This window comes from Symphalangus syndactylus, chromosome 18, assembly GCF_028878055.3.
Source record: "Symphalangus syndactylus isolate Jambi chromosome 18, NHGRI_mSymSyn1-v2.1_pri, whole genome shotgun sequence".
NCBI classification, from domain to species: domain Eukaryota; kingdom Metazoa; phylum Chordata; class Mammalia; order Primates; family Hylobatidae; genus Symphalangus; species Symphalangus syndactylus.
Window position 1 is genome coordinate 41639300 of NC_072440.2, and position 20716 is coordinate 41660015.

Genomic DNA, 20716 nt, shown 5'->3' on the forward strand with positions numbered 1-20716 from the left:
CAATTCATCTCTTTTATGATAATTTATAATGCTGATGGATTTAAAAGTGCTTCATACCAGCTTTAAAAAACACATATTGAGCTCTCAGCTTTAAACATCTGGTGTCCATTATTTCTAAGAAAGTGTTAAGGAAATTCTAAAAAGAAAACATTTAGGGAATAAAGAAGAAACTGGTTAGAAATTATTCAACTGATTTTGAAGAAATAAGGTTAGAACTCTTATTCCAATGCAGAATAAAAATTAAAATACAGTTCCAGAAAGGAGAAATTAGGATGTACATATTTAGAGAGCAATAAAATATATCTAGACTCACATTGTGTGACCGACTGATCATTTCTCTTTGTACAGGAGTTCAGTGGTGGAATGAATCTTCATTTTCAGAAGAATTTAAAAAAGAGAGCAGTTGTTTTTTTTTACTTAATTAATTGGAACCCTTCTATTCCTAATTTAGATTTTAGGTGACACCATTGAAGTAACAAGAGAAAAGATTATTTTAATCATGAGCAGAGTTTCAGCCATTCAATAAAGACACAGTGAGCATCAGCAATGAAGGAAGCCCTAAACCAGGCACTGGAGTTATAACGCTAGACTGTGAAAAGCGGAAATGCACCCATCCCATCTGAACAGGATATGGCCAGGTACCTGCCGTGACATCCAGAGGGAAAGCCTGTAAACACACTTTCCCGCTTAGGAACTAAGTCATCTACCACCCAGAGAGATTTTTCAGGGGATTTGTGAGTTAATGTTTACCAACTGCTTTAATATTCTAGGATTAAAAATGGAACATCAGAAAGAAGAGGCTGTACTGGAATTTGGAGGCCATTCAAAAATCCAGCCCAGCAAGTCTAATGGTTTGTTTTCAACATTTATTTAACCTCCTTCTGCTATCAAGAAACCTGAGAGCCCTCTGAGGAAGTTTATACTAAAGGAAATGGAGAAAGTGTACATTGTTTTTGAGTTGTTTTGTTAAAGCTCCTAGATGGCAAGAGTGTGTGTTTGATAATTAGGAACGTTTGCCCAGCTTGTCGAGAGGTTATAGGCTTAAATCTTTGAACCAACCAAGATTGGGTATCCTGCCATGCCATCTTAGAAAAGCAAATGTTGTTAGTGCCATTGAAATAATCTTAAATTCTGTCCTTGAAATAGCTATAAATGAACTTGGCCTCTGTCCAACATAGGCCAGTGAAGAGAACATGCCAGGGGGAAATGTTTTTGTCCACCCTGGAATGCCCAGCTGTCGCTGCGTGCCAGCAAACAGAGGGCACAGAATGGCCGGATCTGTGGGAATAAGCAAACAGTTCTGTTTTCTCCACAGAAACTCATTTCCCTGGGCTTCATATTGACAATTGTGAGCTATATTTACAAAGGGGTTTGTATGCAAAAGAAGCATCCACTAGTGTAATGGCAAATATTTATCTCAGCAGGTCTGGGAGCTACCTCACCCAGCTTGCTTTTTATAGAACCAGGTGATAAAACATTTCAAAGAGCTGATTTGAGAGGCAAGTGTTTACTAGCATAAAAAATGTTCTTTAATTAGTATTTATCTCAGAGTCAGGGTGACATAAGTTGCTACTTATGCTGATACAAGAACAAATAGAGATATTCTTGTATGGAGGGAGAAAGGGGTAGTAGACATGCCTTTTGGATTTGGGGTATATGTTTATATTAGCTTGATTTGACCCTAAATTAGCTAGGATCCAGTCTGGCCTTTGGTTAACCTGTATTTAAAATATCCTTCATGGTATCTAAAGACACTGTGCCAGCTTTGGTCTTGCACACTAAGAATGTCAAGTTGTACACTGCATAGGCAATTGAATAGATCATCTCAGTTGCTTCATAAAAGTTACTTTTCATCCCAATGTTGATGAGTGGGAACTTCATACATCTCCCAGGAGCTGATTATCTCAATAACTGCCAAAACTAAGTCATTTTTTTACACAAAAAAATTCAATGGAGAAATATCCTTTATATTCCTCTGAGCTCTAATAATAAACTATTTTATTAAAAATCTTGTTTCCATATAAAATGATTTAAAATATGTGTGTTGCTTATAATAGCTTGGCACATAGTGCAGACTCAATTATCTATCTATCTATTTATTTTTTCAAGTATTTGCAAGGATGATTATTTATAGCATGGTTTTTAAAAAGGAGAGTATAGACTACATTTTCTATTTTTCTCATGGCCAATAATAATACTTAATGCTTGCATAGCATTTTTATGTGCTAGTCTCTGTTCTTAACACTTGCCATATAATAATTTATTTCATTCTCAGGCAACCGTATGACATCGGTATTATTAAGTATGCCTATTCTGTCTGCTGGGAGCACTGAGGCACAGTGTTCAGTCATTTGTCAGGGCTCATATAGCTAGTAGGTGGCACAGCTGAGACAGAAACCCAGAGTGTCTGAGCACAGAGTTTGTGTATTTGGCCATTGTCCTATCCTGCCAGTCAAGAGGTCAAACGTATTCACATGCTAAGAAATGCCCCATAAATTCTGTCTTCTCCAGCACTGTCTTAAACTTGCTTCTTATTTATTGGTGCTTCAGCAGCATTTTGATAGGTGTTCATTATGGTGAACCCACACCAAGATCCTGAATTCCATTTGAATCAATAATAGATTGCATAATACTTCTGTGATATTTAGAGTTGAGAAGGTAATAAATAGAGAGCACAATAGAATTAACTTATTAAAATATGCCATTAACTGGGACTTCTGCTTACTCCTTTCAGCAAGCCAGATCAGAAATTGTTCTTACAGTATTTGGGAAGATAGCTTTCAGATGATGACTTTTAACCTCATAATGAGATCAGAGTTAATGACTCTGCTTATGGGAAATCTTGCCAGTCTCAGTAACACTGCATGTTTATTTTCAAAACTGTGTAGTTTAATCATTGCTATATTTCTGGTGACTTCTCATAAAAGCAAAAATACCTTTTCTACTCATTTCTAATATAGCCTACTAAGAGGACTTTTTGTTTTTGATTTCTAGCAATTCATGACTGTAACCTCTAACATGCCAATTTATGATTTGGAAGTAGTTTAAGGATTTTTGTCTATCATGCTTGTCCTTTATTTCCTTCTCTACCAAATTTAGAACAGAGTATATGCCCAAAAATATCCATCCAGTCAGTTTTTATGATATGGAAATACAACTATTTTTTAACTAAAAAGCTCTCATGTTATTTGGTTATTTCTATCTATAGCCTATTTCAACAATAAAATGTACTTACAAAGCACCTCAGTCAAGTCTATTTAAACACAAAATGGGATATGTGTTAGCCCTACAACGCCAGCATAACACTGGTGTGATTTGTCATCTCTATTATGCTGCTAGTAGATCCACATGCTCCAGGAAGAGCAATGAAATGCTATATAAGCTTCAGGCAAGACAAATTTTAGATTTATTAATTACCAGTCGTTGGAATCGTGATTGGAATTTTCTGAGGTTGAGGTAGATATCTAATCTACATTGTCTCATTCACATGCTCACAAACTCAGATTTATAAGAACTATGAATTCTTTTGTTTTCAACAACCCAACTTAATTTCTATTTTAAGCCACAATCCTGCTGGACTGGCAGAGTTTTTAAACCAAAGTCTTGAAAAATATCCTCGTCTTCATTCCTTCCCTCCCATCAACCTGGGCACATCAGATAACCATTTCAGACTAAGGGTCTTCTCTGTTCCCAGGAGCTGAGGGAGAGCAAGCAGCCCCTCACCTCAACCTTCATGCTTCTCCCCATGACCACAGGGGGAAGAATCACTTTTAAATTCAGGAGCAGTAGTGCTATTCTCTTTTCTTATGACCAAGCCATTTCTACGCCTCCCCATTCCATTTTGCAATCCTCTTTTTTTAAAAAAAAAAATTATTGTAACCTTCTTTGCAAAACTTTATACATTTCCATAAAGGCCTGGGCTTTTGGAATGCAAAAGTTTAGTTCCCAGCCTGAACTGCTTATGATAACAGTGAGAGAAAATTTAGAAATGGAATAAAAGAAATCTAAGAAGAACAACATAAGATTATATTTCAAAATATTGCCCTTTTCTATAGGAATTATCGTAAGCTAGGCTATTGACATCATCCTCACCTTATAACTGAGGAAACTGAGGCACAACGAGATTCAGTCATATACTCAAGGTAACTCAGTTAATAAGCATAGAGTTGAAAGTCAAACCAGGCAGCCTGACTTCAGAGCCTATCCTCTTAACCACCCTACTCCATTGCCTGTCAAAAGGGCAATATTTTGAAATATAATCCTATGTTGTTCTTGGACTTCCTTTTTCTATTCTAAATTTCATTTTATATATGAGTTTACAGGTTTATGGCACTGACAACAGTGCCTGGTAAAAAGTAAGTGCTATGCCACCATTTAACTGCTATTACAATTATTAGAACAAAAGTCTTGTTTTTTACTTGGTCCTTGTGGCTGAGACAAAGGAAAACCTCAACTTGGAAAGCTTGAACCATGACTTTCATTCATGTTACATTTTGTACAGTATGTGTACAAAATACTTAAAACCAGGTATGTGTATGGAATACGATTAGTTCTTAGACTCCAGGAAGAATTATGTAAGGTTCAAGAAATAAGAAAAACTCTCAGTTGAATGCTCAAAGCTTTCACGTTGACAAATATTTAATTCTTCTCATTAAGGAACAGAGAACAGTCTTCTTATTAACTCTCATGGAGAAATGTAGTAGTGTGTTGGAGGGAAAGCTCTGAGAAACAAAAATGCCCTCCATAATAACATTACACTGTATTGTTTAAGAAATAATGAAAAGAAGGAAAATAATAATAAAATAACATTACAGTTATATGCTGAGTACATACATGGGCAGATATAATGGCACACCAGCCTGTCTGCCATGTGTTATTATAACAGCTTCCTAACTTGTCACCAGCAGCCAAAAGAGTCTTAACAAAACACAATCAACTCATGGTAATTTCCATTGACTTTTCATTTCACCAAGGCCCCTGCTGTGTCCCTCAAGGCCCTAAGTGATACACATCTCCCTTTACAATGTCTCTGACCTGCCACTCATCAGACACTCTTCTCATAGAAACATGGCCCTGCTTCCATGGAAGGACTTGCCGCTTGCCGAACTCTCTCCCTGGGCTGCTCCTTCCCCACATATTTATATGGCTCACTCTCTCACTTGCCAGGTATTTACTCAATGTCATCTTCTCAATGAGGTCTTCTGTGGTCATGTGTCCCCCTTCCATGCAAGTCTTCCATGCTTCAGTGTTTCTCTTAGCACTTAACACAATCTAACATATTTTGTGTTTTCCGGGAACCTCTTCAGGGTCAGGGATATTTCTTGGTATTGTTCACTGCTCTCTCCCCAGCACCAGGCACATAGTAGGCACTCAGTAGATAGCTCTCCAGTGAATGGATGTGTACTGGATGTTTGGGACTGTGCCGAGTCCCTTACAGGGGATATCTCATTTGACCTTACTACAATTCTAAGAAGTTGGAGTCACAGGATAAATAACATGAACTGACTTGTGTTTTATTAGAATCGCTCTGGCTGCGGTGACAAGTTGGGAAGCTATTGCAATAATCCAGGGCAAAGAGGCTGGTGTTTTGAAGCAGGGCAGCTGCAGTAGAGTTGGGGAGGAGGAGTCAGATGTTCAGTAAATCTCTCAGTAAATGAGGACACTGAATTAGAGAAATTAAATGCCCTGTTCAAGGTTACCTAGCTGTTGAATGGCAGACTCTGTGTTTAGATGAGACAAGCTGGATCTTATCTACTAGTCTCTGCTGTTGCTTACACTACAAACTTCAGAAAACAGCAAGGCTTCGGGAGAGCTCCTGCTCATAGATAACCATTTAGTTTGACAGTTGGTTCTCAGAAAAATATGGTAAATATCTACATGGCCAGACTTTTAAACTACTAAATAAGATATATGTAGCATCTGTCACATAGTCAGAGAAGGTTCCTTAATAAAATGTAGGTACCTAGCGATCAACTACTTTGTGTAGCTATAACCTAAGTTTTAATAAATATATATTAAAATAACTTATTATATAGAAGTTTCATTTCAGCTTTCTTTTGCTGGAAGCATAACTGAGAATATTAAGGAATATATACCAGTTTCTGCCTGAGAAATATTTTAAGAGAAAGAAAAGAGAGACTGGGGAATGATAAAAGAATCACAGGCAGATAACAGCTGCCATCTTGAGACCAGCATGAATCCCCATAAATAATTTATTTAAGTTAAGGCTCATAAAATTCTAAAGAATCTGACTTTTTTAGATTTGGTTTGTAATTAATTTGATAACCTGAGCCAATCCTTTGAGTTGCCCTGGCAACCAATTTTAGTAACATAAAGAAGTGCTAGATGTTAATTGGTATTCAGAGTTAGTAGCTGGTGTCTCTGCTTCTGTCTCCATGGTAACCTAACTGTCATGTTTTCATCTTTAGCATGGTGGTGAGATTTCATATGTGTGTGACTTAATGCACAGGTCCATAGTCTCTGGCACAGTGTTTTAATTTAGTGTCTCTAAATGTGATCGTTTTTGAGCTATTAGGGTTATTGCTGAAAAACTATTGCTCCAGAGAAGCCAATTTCATCTTCTCTCTTCATCTTCCACACAAAATTGCTAGCTTCCATTTTGGGGAATGTGTGCATTAGGGTTTGTGTGGATATCTGCATGGGAATAAGTCTGCATAACTCTGTACGTATGTGTGGAATATAGATGTTTTAGATATGCAAAATAGGGCCAAATTGTATAAATAAAAAATGATTTTTCAAGAGTGTTTGTCTGAGGTTAGAGGTAGTGAATATTGTATTTGAGAGATAAGTGTCAAACGAGAGAAAGGAGATTCAGTGTTTTCTGTGTTGCAAAAAATATTCTCACACTGCTGGATAATGCAGAGATGTTTCATGTATCTAATTTCTAACAATATCCTATTTAACAGACCGTAGTTCTCCCCCATGTTACCTTCTCTCTCTTCGTTTTTCTACTTAATATTAAACTGAAGTTAGCGCTTTTAATTTTTGATTTTTACTAGTCTTTTTTCCAGTCTCTGAACTTAAATAGAATCCTTTCCCAACCTTAAATGGTCAGCCAATTAGCAGTAGTTAGTCCTCATTGTTATCATAAACACAGCAGTATCATGATGGAGCCAAGGAAGATGATTTTCAATGTATAGTAATTAATCCGCTTAGAGAGGCAGCATGCATACTAAAAACAAAGCTAGCTTTAGATGCATTCAACACTGGGTTCAAACTCTGGCCTTTCCATTTACTACCCTTTAGAGGAAGAAAAAATATCAAGACAATTTTTAGAACAAATTTAAAAGCCTCTCATTCTCCAATTTTCCTTCTCTGTAAATTAGGGTCAATTATACAATGGAAATTGGTAAATTCTACAAATCAGTGATCCCCCTTAGTATATGATACTCCCACCATGGTTGACTTTAAACCTCCAATATGGTGCTATTAAGCATGGAACTTTATAGAGATGCTAACAGTTGTCTCTCACAAGCCAGTGTGAACCAGCTCCAGCACACCACTGTTTTATGTTTGTTTTGAAGTTTAAATAAACTATGCTAGGTAAAATACTGGGTATGTAACAGGCTCCAAAGATCTTAATTGTCTCTTTTAATAAAGTGCACTCTCCATTTCTTTCTATTAAAAAATATTAACAGTCTTATTGAGAAATAATTCACACACCATACAATGTATCCATTTAATTTTCCGTTTCTATCAATACATCTGTTGATGGGCATCACATGCATCTAACATTTATTCGTAGAAGACAAATTTGCAAGTGTGGTGCCTTTAAAATATGTCCCAAACTATTTGATACTCCTTCCTTCAAAATGTGGAGCCTAATTACCTCCCTTTGAGTATGGCTTGTACTTAATGACTTGCTTCCAACAAATAAAATACAGTGAAAGTGACAGTATATTGCTTTCTAGACTAAGTCATAAAAAGCATAAAAAGCTTTGTGGTTTTCTCCTTGCTCTCCCTTTTGAAATTCTTATTTTGGGAGAAGTTTGCTATCAAAGGGCTCAGCTACCCTGTGCCCTATACCCTATGGAGAGATTCATGTGGCTAGGATCTGAGTTCTCCAATGAACAGCCATGTCAGTGAGCCATCTTTGAAGTTGATTCTGCAGCCCAAGGCCAGCCTCCAGATAACTGAAGTTCTCACAGACATCCTGACAACAAACTCACCAATTGTGGGCTAGAATTACCCAACTAAGCTGTTCTCTAATTCCTGATTGACAGAAACTGAGATAAGAAATGCTTATTGTTTTAAGCATTGTTTTTGAGTAATTTATTATACAGCAATAGATAACTAATACAGCATAATTCATAGTTTTCCAAAAGTCTAAGATTTAGGTACAATAGCATTACGTTTTAATTACAGAGTACAGAGAACATGCAGACGAACACTTTAATATTCCCGAGGATTGACAAAGAGCTCAGAATGCTGTCAAGAGGGGAGTTGCTATTTATATTCACTATTAATAACTAATTTGCTGGGTATTAATGGCTCATCACTGTCAAGGAATTTCTGTGTTGTGTGTGTAGGTATTTAAAGCAGTTTTCTAGATCATTTGTGATCTGGGACATCTCTGGGAAGATGTGCTTATGTATAACATGAAGGTCGACTTGACTGGATTCCCAGAAGCATGTGAGGTTAATTAACTGGTAGCATCAATCTTGGAAGCTCAGACACCAAACTTAAGGGCTATTACAGAGGTCATTATGATGGTCAGTGATGCAAGAAAGAGATGATATATATTTCTTTTAAGGCAGAAATTCCTTTTATGCTTTTCAATCATATTTAAGTGGATATATCCTTGATATGCTTTGTTTTACTTAAAGCTTTAAATAGATTGTTTTTTTTTATAATAATACCTATTAAAGAGGTAGACAAAATATTTTTCAAATAATAAAATATATATGACCTATATTTTATCTTGAGTTTCACACCTTAGAGAGTAGATTATTTGGTCCATTTATATTTTACTTTGAAAGAGTGCAAGGCTGATAGCAAGTTCTCACATAGTAATCCATGGAAAAACTACCTCTTAAGGTATGCATATTTTAGCTTGAAATCACTGAAGTGACACAGCAGCGGCCCTAATGACCCCAAACCTAACCTATTGGAAGAAAAATCCCAAATGAGTCTTAATTAAGTGAACCACTAAGTAAAGCATGCTAAAACAATACTAATTGCACTGATAAACCTAAGCAGTGTGAACAGGAAGTACATAGATACACTTGCTAGGGGTTTATTCATATTTGAAAAAAAAAGAAAGAAAAAAGAAAAAAAAACTTTATATTTTTTTCATGAGGTCATCTTCAGTGGTTTATTTCAAAGATGCTGCACAAATTCCAAATAAAGATAAGATGAATTGAGATGGAATAAAAGTAAACACTTCCTCAGCATATTAGGTTATTTTTAAACTCTTCAGAGTGGACTTTATTTTATTTTAATCGCATTTTCCCAGAAAGAACTTCTTAACTGAACGAAACAAACCACAAGAGGACTATCTGGTTGTGTGACTACCCATATTTAAGGTTGACCTTTTTGAAGTCTAAAGTCAAGTCACTTTTTTCTCCCATACCTTCTGCTTTGCTGTTGCTTATTTTTAAAAGTACTGTACTGCTAAGGTCAACAGCTGGTCCTCTTCTCAGACACTTTTTAAAAATTGAAAATATATGAGAAAGAGTAATTTCAATTTGAGCATTTATTTTATTGAGGGCTATGTAGAAGCCTGCTGAAAAATTACGTCTGTAATAATAAGTAACTCTTTAATTCCTATTATTGTGATTTTTAAATAAATTAGCCAGTTGGAAGAATTAGGTGATAGACATATAAAGCAAAAACTTGCTGGTGAGAACAGCATCCTGAATTCTATACTGTCAAGCTACTTAATAGTGAAAAGACCAGTCTCTACACTGGCGTTGGGACGTAAGATGTGATCAGTGTTTTCCAGTAACTCTTAGTCTTGAAGGGAAGACAGACATGACTTTAAAAATTACAGTAAATGCTAATAATTCTATGAAAGACAGACATAAACAAAGCACAGTGAGAGAAAGAAAGAGGAGCTGCTAGCTTTTCCTCTAGGACTTGGCAGAGGGTTTCCTAAAAGAGGTGAAGCACTGTAAGAAAGAACACAACAGACATGGAGGGCTTCTGGGAGAGATGATATTTGAGCTAGGACTTGAAGGATGAACAACAATTTGCCAAAACCTGCTCTTCCTTCTTTTTCAGGTTAGTCACAACTGAATCTTTCAGGAGAGGGAAGAGCAGGTATGCAAAGTCAAGCAGTTAGGATGCATGCCTTGTGTTTAAAGAGTAGATGTTCAACATGACTAGACTGTACATTTGTGTCTGTGGGTCATTTAGAAGATCTAATGGGAGAAACAACAGGACTGGTGGGATACAGGGCTTAAAAGATTTGTGGAAATTAAGTTATAAAGACGTGAGTAAGCCATATTGTGGGTTTGGATTTGATTTCATATATGATAGCTGTGTGAGATTTTCAGCAATGGGGTGATATGATCATATTTGTTTTTATAAAAGGTACCACATTTAAGTAGTAGGTGAGCAGTGTGATGGATGAGACCACAGTTTCTGGAAATTCATTTAGGATATTACCACAATTGTCTACACATATTGATTCTCCAGTACAGGTGGCAGAAAGCATGATCACCAAATTGGTGTATTACAGATACATACAGGGAAATATTTCCCAGTATGAATTCCAGTACTTTAGAAGAGACTTTGATTCTCTGATTGGCCCAGTTTGGGTCCAGTGTCCACCCATGTAACAATTAGTTGTGGCCAGGAACCAGGGTCATATGGTGGGAGAAAGCCTTATCAGAATTCTACTTCTGCAGCACAGCAATGGGGCCCTCAGAAGAAGGGACATTGTTGTGATCTGGGAAGACAGCTCAGTAGGTTTCCACTGGGGAGTACAGATAATATATTTTGTTTGAGGCACATTATTCAAGCTCTTAATGGTTGTAATTTAACCTGGGCTTGGCGTCAGATGCAATCAGAACAGACAGACACCGATTGTCTTCAAATATTTGAAGATGCAGTAGCCTTGGTGATAATGTTTAGTTCTCCACTGAAGGTGAAAGATAACATCTTTTAGAAATCTGGAAATAGATGGCTTCCAGGAAGTTTCAGTATTATGTTTCAAAAAAGCAATCTATCTTCCTCCTTTGCTTTTCTCTGAGAGTGAAGAGGTACTCTACCTTGCTAAAAGCATTTTTAAAAATCTGTAGCTTGGAGTAGCCACTGGGAAATAAACTTAAGAAACTTACTTTATGAACTACTGGTTTTTACTGCAGTTTTTTATTGTCTACACGGTGAAGAGTTTATGCTGATATCAAAAGTTTAGCTAGAGTTGTGTTTGCTTGAACCTCTGCAGGCTTAGGTTCCTAGGACCAAAATGAATTTATCTTAACTGAGTGCATTATTTCTTTTACCCTCTGATCCTGCTTAAGATTTTCAGTAATGTGTGAGTTTCCCACACATGGATTATTTAGCTTGGGGACTGTTTAATATTTTTTAAATCCTAGGTTTATTTCCCTCATTCTCTCAGACAAATTTTGGGTTGCACCCGTCCAGCCCCTTCATCCACACCTGTGGGATATATTTAGGAAAAAAAAGGCTAAATAAGGACAAGTAAAAAGATAAATAAGGACAAGAAAAAGATAAATATCCATCCCACTCTACCTTCCAAAGCTCTACCTAATCTATTCCAAAGAAAAAATGTGAAAAGTGGGTTATTTCGGAATAACCACCTTGGAGAAATCTTTTTAGCTTTCAAAATTGAGTTTCTTACTATGAAAATTCATATATAAAACAAAGAGCTCTAATAATTTTCAAGACAAGTGCAATCTTAGACATTTTAGATAATAGCATTACTTTCTGCGCATAAATAGCATGCGTGGGTAACCCTCAGTGTATGTGGGTTGAAGGAATCAAACAGTTGCATCTTACGCTATTGGTGCCTAGTACACTTGAGATCTGCACAAATGAAGCCTCAGTTTATATCCTAAGCATAAGCAAATCTTCCTCACAAAAGATTTTAAACCTTCTTTCCAGACACTAGGCACAGAACAAAGAGCAAATGAAACAGCAACTGTGGAATAACACTGTGTTCCCAAAGAAAACATAACTGCCATAGATCACAGAATGAAAGCCCTAGAGCACGCAGCAGAGAAGTCCAGCAACTGGAGTCAACATTTACAGAAAACCCTTTAGGAAGACTGTGGCACTACCAACTGATCAACATGTAGGTACTTTAAAACTACTTTTAAACAAGCAAATCACAATCAAGTTATGAGACCTAGGAATCAGAATCCTGAGGCAGGAAGCAGGTACCTTAGCGTACATAACATACTCCAACTAAAACATGGAATTCAGGCTGGATCACGATGGATTAGCAGACATAAACAGTGCCTTATTAGAATCATAACCTACTGTAAATCTTCTATATTTCATTTGCTGTAACATACAGAATAACCTTAGAGGGATTCAATTACAGGGTTTGGGCTGTCATTCTCCACAAGTTTAATTGCCTTCTTCAAAAATTCTCAGGTTAATTCTTAAAGAGTTATGAAAGTTGATTGAGTGAAGAGACCCTGACTTACTCCTTGCCTGTATTCTTGCATGTGGTAGGGACAGAAACAACCTTAGAGCTGAACAGAATGCCTAGCACCTGTTTGGTGCTCAAGTACACAGATTCACTTAATCTCCCTGGATATCTTTGTTCTTAGGTTACAGAACTCATTTTATATTGCAGCCAGGCTGAGAAGGGTCCATCACCTGCACATAAATATTTGGACAGTGGCGACAACTTGAAGACAGCTAGCTGCAGAGTGATATTCCAGAATAAGAGTTTTGAAGCTCCAGATGGTGAGAGATTATTGTGTTTATAAGTATAACTGGGGGATAAAAGAAAGTTTTGAATTGTAGAGGCAATCTCTAGGTGCTGAAGGATTATAGACTCCCCCATGAATTGAAGGTTAGTTCAGGAAAGTTCTTTATTCTAAGTCTGGAGATGCTTTCAAATCAGAGCAGTGTAGAAAAGAAGCGTAAGTCTGGAGTCCGTGGGAAAGTCTGGTGCACAGACAGAGAGAAAGGACGTGGCTTTCTTGGAGATCATGTGAGCTGATAGACTAGCTCTTACAGTGAACACAGTAAGTACCAATAAGATTGAACAAACTAGGAAAGACCCAGTGAACAAACGGGTCCTCTGATGGCAAGAGCTAGTGGACAACTGGAGGAGAGGAGGGGCAGAAACAAAGAGGGCCTGGAGAGAGTAAGCAACGCCTTAAAGACCAATCAAATTACATTAAATGATGAATGATGAGATGAAGAGTGTGCTGTAAATAGAGGGCCGGAACTAACATTAACTGACAGTCAATAATAAGCACATGAAAAGCATGTTATATATTCATCTCATTTGATTATCACCACAGCTAGAAAAAGAGAATAGATTAAGCAACTTACAGGCATCAAGTCCCTAATAGGTGCAATGTAGCAAGAATAACCCAAAAGAAGTAGACAAATTATAGATGCTTGAGTCACATTTATAAGGGTATCAGTCAGAGTTCTGCCAGAAAACAGATGACACCTTCAAATGGGGAAAGTGTGTAGAGAATTTAACAAGGAGACTATTCACAGAGATGTGGGCAGACTTAAAAAACAATAGAGAATACTGCAGTACTCCAAAACTAGTAGCAGAAAGGAGCATTTTTCACCCAGAACCTAAATGACACTTAAAGAGGGTGTTGATCCTGGAATATGGAGATTTTCTGATGCTGAGAGGGCCGCTTTGTCAGGTGTCGTGACCTTTGGGAGCATGAGGCAGCCAATCTGCAATGACTGCATAGGAAAGAGCCTGAGATATACAGACCGTGTCCTCACTTCTCTCCCTTCTTTGATCTCTTGTTAATGCCTCTCCCCACCCCTCCCATTGCCTAAACTCACCTGGAAGCCAAAGGACAAGGAGCTTGCTGAAGGAATTCATGCATCCTCTCTAATGGGGCAGAGGACAGGGAGGAGAGGGCGACCCAGGAAATCTGGAGGAGAAAATTGGAGCTTCCCAGGCCATGGAGTCGATCACTTCTGACCACATAAGTCAGTGGTTCCCAAGCTTTTCGGGGCAGAAGAATAATCTGAGTTTTTAAAAGATGCATATGCTTGGATCAGCTTCGCACACATTCCAGATATTCTGATTCATTAGGCGTGGGATAAGACTCCTGAATCTACTTCTTCAACAGTGACAGTTACTAAGCAGGTATTCATTGGATCAAACTATGAGAAACACCTCCTTGAGTAGAGAAAGAGAGTCTCTCTTTGTAGCCAAGTTGCCCTTTGGGAGCCAACTTTCACATCATGATGTTCTGTTTAGGGAATTCCTGGCAGGGGGGAGGGATCCTAGCATCATGTAGTATCATGATTATCCAACTTCTATCTATCTATCTATCTATCTATCTATCTATCTATCTATCTATCTATCATCTATCTATCAAATCTACCTATCATCTACCTATCTATCATCTATCATCTATGTACCTGCCTATCTATGTATCATATATCTATCAATACAGGCTTTGACATTAGTCACAAATGAGCTTGAATTCTACTTAAAATATGTGATCTTAATCTCTTTAAGCCTCAGTTTCCTTCTCTCAAAATAGAGTGATGAGACCTACTTCATAGGGCTGCAATGAGGACTGTATGTGATTAAATGTAAAAAAAATAATAATAATAACTAGCATAATCTTTGGTACAGAGTAAATCTACAATTATTGATATCTATGGCATTATTATTAGTCTGTTATCACTTCACATTTCTTTGTTGCGATCTGTGTTCTACGTTAGCATTAAATGTGGTATTCAGAGTCAAAGCTGCTGTAGGAATCAAAACTTGATGGAGAAGACTATGTGCACTTTACTCATTTTTAATAATGCAAATAATGATTTAGTCTTTGTACCTAGAAACTTTTGATGTAAACACAGGGGAGAAATGGCAAGATCAGCAAGAGGAAAGAGACCTAGTTTACTTTCCTTTGTCCATTATCTATTCAAAGACAATGGAAACAATAGACAGAGCAGCCTTCTAATAAGCTGGGGGATTAAAAAATCTTTTCAGAAAAAAAGCTGTAAAATTCGTTCATGAGATCATTTTTATGAGAATTGACTTGTTTAGCTTAAGGAATGTTTAGAACCAGGGCCCTGCCAGAGTTTGTGTGCAGAACACTATCGAAAACGTTTCCTGTATAGTTAGTAAACAATAAGTCCTATTGTTTTGTTGGAGTTCAGGTGGCCCCAAGTTTGGGGGTGGGGTCTCTAAATTTCTTCCTAGCTCCTTCCTATCCCCGCTATGCTTAGTTCCAGCAATTTCTGAAACATCCCCTCGAAGCAGCCATTGAAGCCCTTCCAGCAGAGGAACCGCAGAACTCAAAAATCCTAGCTGCAGGTTGGGTCCACACTACTAGGGAGACCTCCAGCCCAGAAAGCAGCTTGGCGTAAGACGGAAGAATGAAGGCGCTCCAGTTTTGAAGCAGAGTTGTTTTTTTTGTTTTTTTTTTTTTCTCCCTTTAGAGTAGAGAGATTAGGGCTGAGCAGCTTGGACATTGGACCAGATGGAAAGGTGGGTTTTTTTGTTTGTGTGTGTGTGTTTTTTTTAAGAGAGTCTCAGCCCTGTCGCCCAGGCTGGAGTGCAGTGGCATGATCTCAGCTCACTGCAACCTCTGCGTCCCAGGTTCAAGCTATTCTTCTGCCTCAGCCTCCCAACTAGCTGGGACTGCAGGCATGCGCCACCATGCCCAGCTCCTTTTTGTATTTTTAGTAGAGACGGAGTTTCACCATGTTGGCCAGGATGAGGTGGGCATTTTTATAGGATTCATTCCCCAATAGTATAAAATATAAAGACAGTAAAAACACAAAGTTGTCAGAGATTTGCCATATTTTCAGGTATTAAAGGAAAAGAATAAAGTGTTTAGAAAAAATCTTGAAGCAGAAAAGAATAAATGGGATTTAAGATGAATTGTTTAGCCTGTCTGCCATAATTTAAAGCAGTTTTTTTTCAAGTGGGGATGATTTTGTCCCTGAGGGGACATTTGGCCATGTCTGGAGACATTTTTAGTTGTCTCAACTTGGGGAAGGAGGTGTACATGGCATCTATTCTATACAGGCCAGGGATGCTACTAAACCTCTTCTAGTGATGCACAGCAAAGAATCCTCAAATTCAAAATTCCTACAGGGTCAAGTATTTCCACACATTCTAACTTGCTGTTTCAAGTCTTAGCAAGCCTCAGAATTTCACCAAATTATTTGGGTCTCTAGACAGACTCTGATTAACATTCATAGTTATATGTACTAGGAATAGCTTTATTATGGCCTTGTGATACCGAATGTTGAGAATTATTTAAGCCATCATTTACCTAATGCCACTTTATCTTGAGGGACACTGATAGTTAATGGCCAAGTCCATTCTTAGAATAGTAAAATTTCCAGAACAAACAGAAGTTTCGCTAGGCACGACTAAAGCAGTTTCTTTGTCTAAGATTTCTTAGACCCAAGTAAATGGTATCAGAGCATTAATGTGTGTGGAAGGAAGGAAGATCTGTGGTGTGATACCGTAGCAAAAACAGGAGAAATTATTTATTTTTTAAAATTAATTCTATTTTAAGCACCATACAAGGTCATTTAGAGTAACTAGATAAATATTTAATCAGCTTCTGTTTTTCTTTTTTGTCACACACATAAGCTAGGGTATTGAAAGTGTCTTCTGGATTGCCAATTTGCTGTGAGGGTAAGAAAGACTTCCTTTATATTTTGGCCCCTCTCCTTCAAAGTGTTCTGTTAATAGATTTTTCTTCTGCCTTTGGGGAAACTTTCCACTTTAGGAAATGCTTTTTGATATGAACTTGGTTGAAATTTACCTTGGCCACTACTCCTTCCTTGTGGCATAGTAACAACTTTTACATTTTAATATTTGAACTTGAACATTCAAATTAGTAGGAAAAACCCTACCCAGCCTCTCCATGCCTTTGGAGGATATTAGTATATATTTCACATAATGGGCTTCATCTCTTATTGAAGCCTTTAGATCCAAGAGAGGAAGGGCATGGTAAGAAAATTAGAACTTGTTACTGTCAGAGAGATCATTGAATTGATAAAGATTCATGAAATTAGCTAGGTAAAATGTGAAGCCTTAGCCTCAGTTCTGTTTGTATTGCAGTTTCCCCTAAATTGCAATTTTTTTTATTAAGTTCTACCTTCTTTTCTTTTATTATATTTTAAGTTTTAGGGTACATGTGCACAACGTGCAGGTTTGTTACATATGTATACATGTGCCATGTTGGTGTGCTGCACCCATTAACTCGTCATTTAGCATTAGGTATATCTCCTAATGCTATCCCTCCCCCCTCCCCCCACCTCTCCCCTCCCCCCACTAAATTGCAATTTTTTAGAGACAAGAAAAACTATAATAGAGGATACAGCTTAATTATGAATGACTTCAATTGAGCTGTCTCTACTTGAATATAGTATTTTAAAAATTAAAATCTATTGAAAACTATGAACTTGAAATTATCCACAATGCTTTTGCTTTACTTGGTTAAGATTTTCTCTTAGAAAGCTCTTATCGAGGTAATGTGTTCTCTATGACCCTACTTAGAAAAAAAATTCTCTCTCTCTTTCTGTATATATATACACATATATATACACACATATACATATATCATACATATATATTAAAATGTATGCATATCTTTTTATATCAAAATTCTATCCTATTTTAAAGTAAATTAGTTAACTGGCTATTTTCAGCTATTTGGAAAGTGACAAATTGATCATAAGAAAGCTAAAATGACAAATTCAAAATGGCTAAATTCATATAGTTATTGAGCTTTCAACTGACATCTACTAGTCCTAACTTTTTAAAAAGAGGGACAAGACTGACAGTGACCACGTTGACCCTTAGTGGTCTCTAGCTATGCTATCTGGGTAGTGAGGAATTCTTTAGGGTTGTAGTTTTTTCTTCCAGTTTTCCAATCCTACCCATCGCCCTTGTATTTCAAGCTTGAAAGATCAAGGCTGTTTTCATGGTAGATTTCAAGTCCTGCCTGCCTGGGATTCATTTCCTGGCCAATATAATTGAGGACGCCATTTCCAACCCTGCTCAGTGCTTTTCATTCTTTTCATTGACCTTTAAAAAATAATCATAAACTCGACATCCACTGGGAGGCTCAGGCTACACCATGGTTTACTCTTTTATTTAATAAAGATGTGCAGAAAGTCTACTCTTGGCAAAAGATTTAGCACTCACTTCTGAAGGACTTTTTCTGGGGCTTTTTGTTATTATCTGAGGGGAACAGTCAGTAGTGTAGATTCAAGAATAGGTGAGAGAAATAGAGTCTGGTCAAGTATATATGAGACTGGAGCATCTCCAGACTACAGTAGAAAAATCCAATAAAAATTGTTTTATTATTTGGTGTATTTTTCACATATTCCATTTATAGTAGTAGAAATAATGAGGAAAAAAACAAGCACCAAATACCATGAATAAAGAGGCTTTTTTTTTTTCATTTTCCTTAGACATTTTGTTACTTTAAACTCAACCTTCACTAAATAAAGGTGAATTTTTAATTCTATACTATAACATGAAAAAGTTTAACTTGATTTTCTGTGGCAATAGGCCAAGAGAAGATGTTTATAGCTAAAATCAGTGCTCTCGATCACACCTTTTGCACATGATAGAAAAGCAACAATCTGGATCAGTAGACGATAATTCACTTTCCTTCCTCTCACTCATCCTTTTGTGGGGAGGCTCCAAAGAGATGAAAAAAAAACAGAGATCAGGAAGATGAAAAAAAAGAGGTAGGAGAAGTAAAAGGAGGCCAGATGGTCTGTGGAATGAACTAACTCTACTCTGAAGAGCCGGCTGTGCTAATATGTGGATATCCACTAAAGGTGCTATGAAGGGCAGAGGGAGTGTGTTCCTTTAAAATCACAGTAGAGGATGTGTAATCTGATAACAGTGGTTCTCGAATGGAATTATTTTTAATAAGTAAGAAGTTGTTATTTTCTGGGAGACACTAAAATGTCAGGTGAGTGTCATTCCAGACAGAGGGAAAGTGAATCCTGCTATAAAGCTGCAAATCCCACAGCATAACCTCCAGCGTTTCCTCCTCTCCTCTACTTCTCTCCTTTCACCAGCTCCCTTCCAAGTCCTTTGATATCAAACCCTGCACATAAAGCCATAAACCTCTTCGCCTGTGTTTCTCTCTTCCCCTTATGCTGATATTAGCTTGTTTACCCCTGGTTCTGAGTTTCATTTACATTTCCTATTGCATAAAACATAAGCCAAGTAAAAACTGATCCACCTGTGGGTTATGTAGAAAGAAGCAGATTGGAAATCAATGAGCCAGAAACATTTCAAAATAAAATAATCTTAAGGGCTAGACTTTTAACATGCTATCCAGAAGCCCTGAAGGTATCATAAAATAACACAACACAGGTCAACTGTACGTCCAGAAATGAGAATCCTTTGCTGGACTTTATAGATGATTTGGTGCACTTGTTACTAGCCTTCTCGGGTCAAAGACACCTTGGAGGACCTCAGAAAAGGCAAGGAAATTCCATTTTGAAGAAAACATAAGACCGCCTGACAAAACAATGTGCATACAATTTCAGAACGTTAACGGAGGCCTTAAAGCTCATTCACAGATCTATGCTAAGGGCTCTAGAACTCCCCCAATCCCCTCGGTGTGTGTGAATGACTAAGTCAAATCCAAAGTCAGAGCAGCTTGTAGCATAAACTGGCCGCCAGGTTCCCAGTCCCACTACTCTTGATCATGATGTCAGCTCTCTACAGAGCTCTGAGATAAGGGAGCACTGATAATTCCTGAAGTGATTGTACTGATTGAATAGCATCTTCAAAATTTATTCTACTTGGAATTGCAAAATGTTACCTTATTTGAAAAAAGGGTCTTTGCAGATGTAATCAGTTAAAATGAGGTGATACTGGATTAGGGTAGGTCCTAAGTCCAATGTCTGGTGCCCTTCAAAGATGGTCATGTGGAGACACATGGGAAGAAGGCCATTTGATGACTGTCACTGTGAACTGGCATCATGTTTAGGGATCATCGTGAGGGAGAGATTGGAATAGTGCCAGGAATGTCAAGGCTCACTGGTAACCACCAGAAGCCAGAACAGAGGCACAAGACAGATTTTTCCCTGGAAACTTCAGAAGGAACGAACCTTGCTGACTGTGATTTTGGAATTCTAGTCTCCAGAACTGTGAGAGAATAAACTTCTGTTTTAAGCAACTCAGTTTGTAGTAATTTGTAATGACAGGCCTTAGAAACTAATGCAGTGATTTACTGCTCTCTGTTTATGTTTTTACTAATATTGTTTTTAAAAACCTTCACATGTTGTTCCCATCACTGATCCACTTGGTCTCTTTCCATTTTTTTTTTTAGACTAGCTGACCTGGGTATTAATGCTGGATATAGCAATGTCCTTCTATGTCCTTCTAAATTTTCTTCATGAGTAGTGATAAGTTATGCTGAGAAAAATTCTTGAACCTACAGTTATACAACATTGTTCTTGTTGCCTTTCAAAAATAGACAATGTCTCCCATATGGAATATCTACTGATGATCTTGCAAGAAGGTGAATAAAAAATCCAATGAAGACATAAAAGGAGTTTC

At 37.4% G+C, this 20716-nt stretch overlaps 1 long non-coding RNA gene across 1 annotated transcript; it reads left to right on the forward strand.

Annotated features, from left to right (window-relative positions):
- Nucleotides 1-458: 458 nt before the first annotated feature.
- Nucleotides 459-12904, forward strand: LOC134733451 (uncharacterized). Its single transcript, XR_010116905.1, has 3 exons — nucleotides 459-638; nucleotides 12091-12280; nucleotides 12791-12904. It is a non-coding gene; the product is annotated as an uncharacterized lncRNA (long non-coding RNA).
- Nucleotides 12905-20716: the final 7812 nt, after the last annotated feature.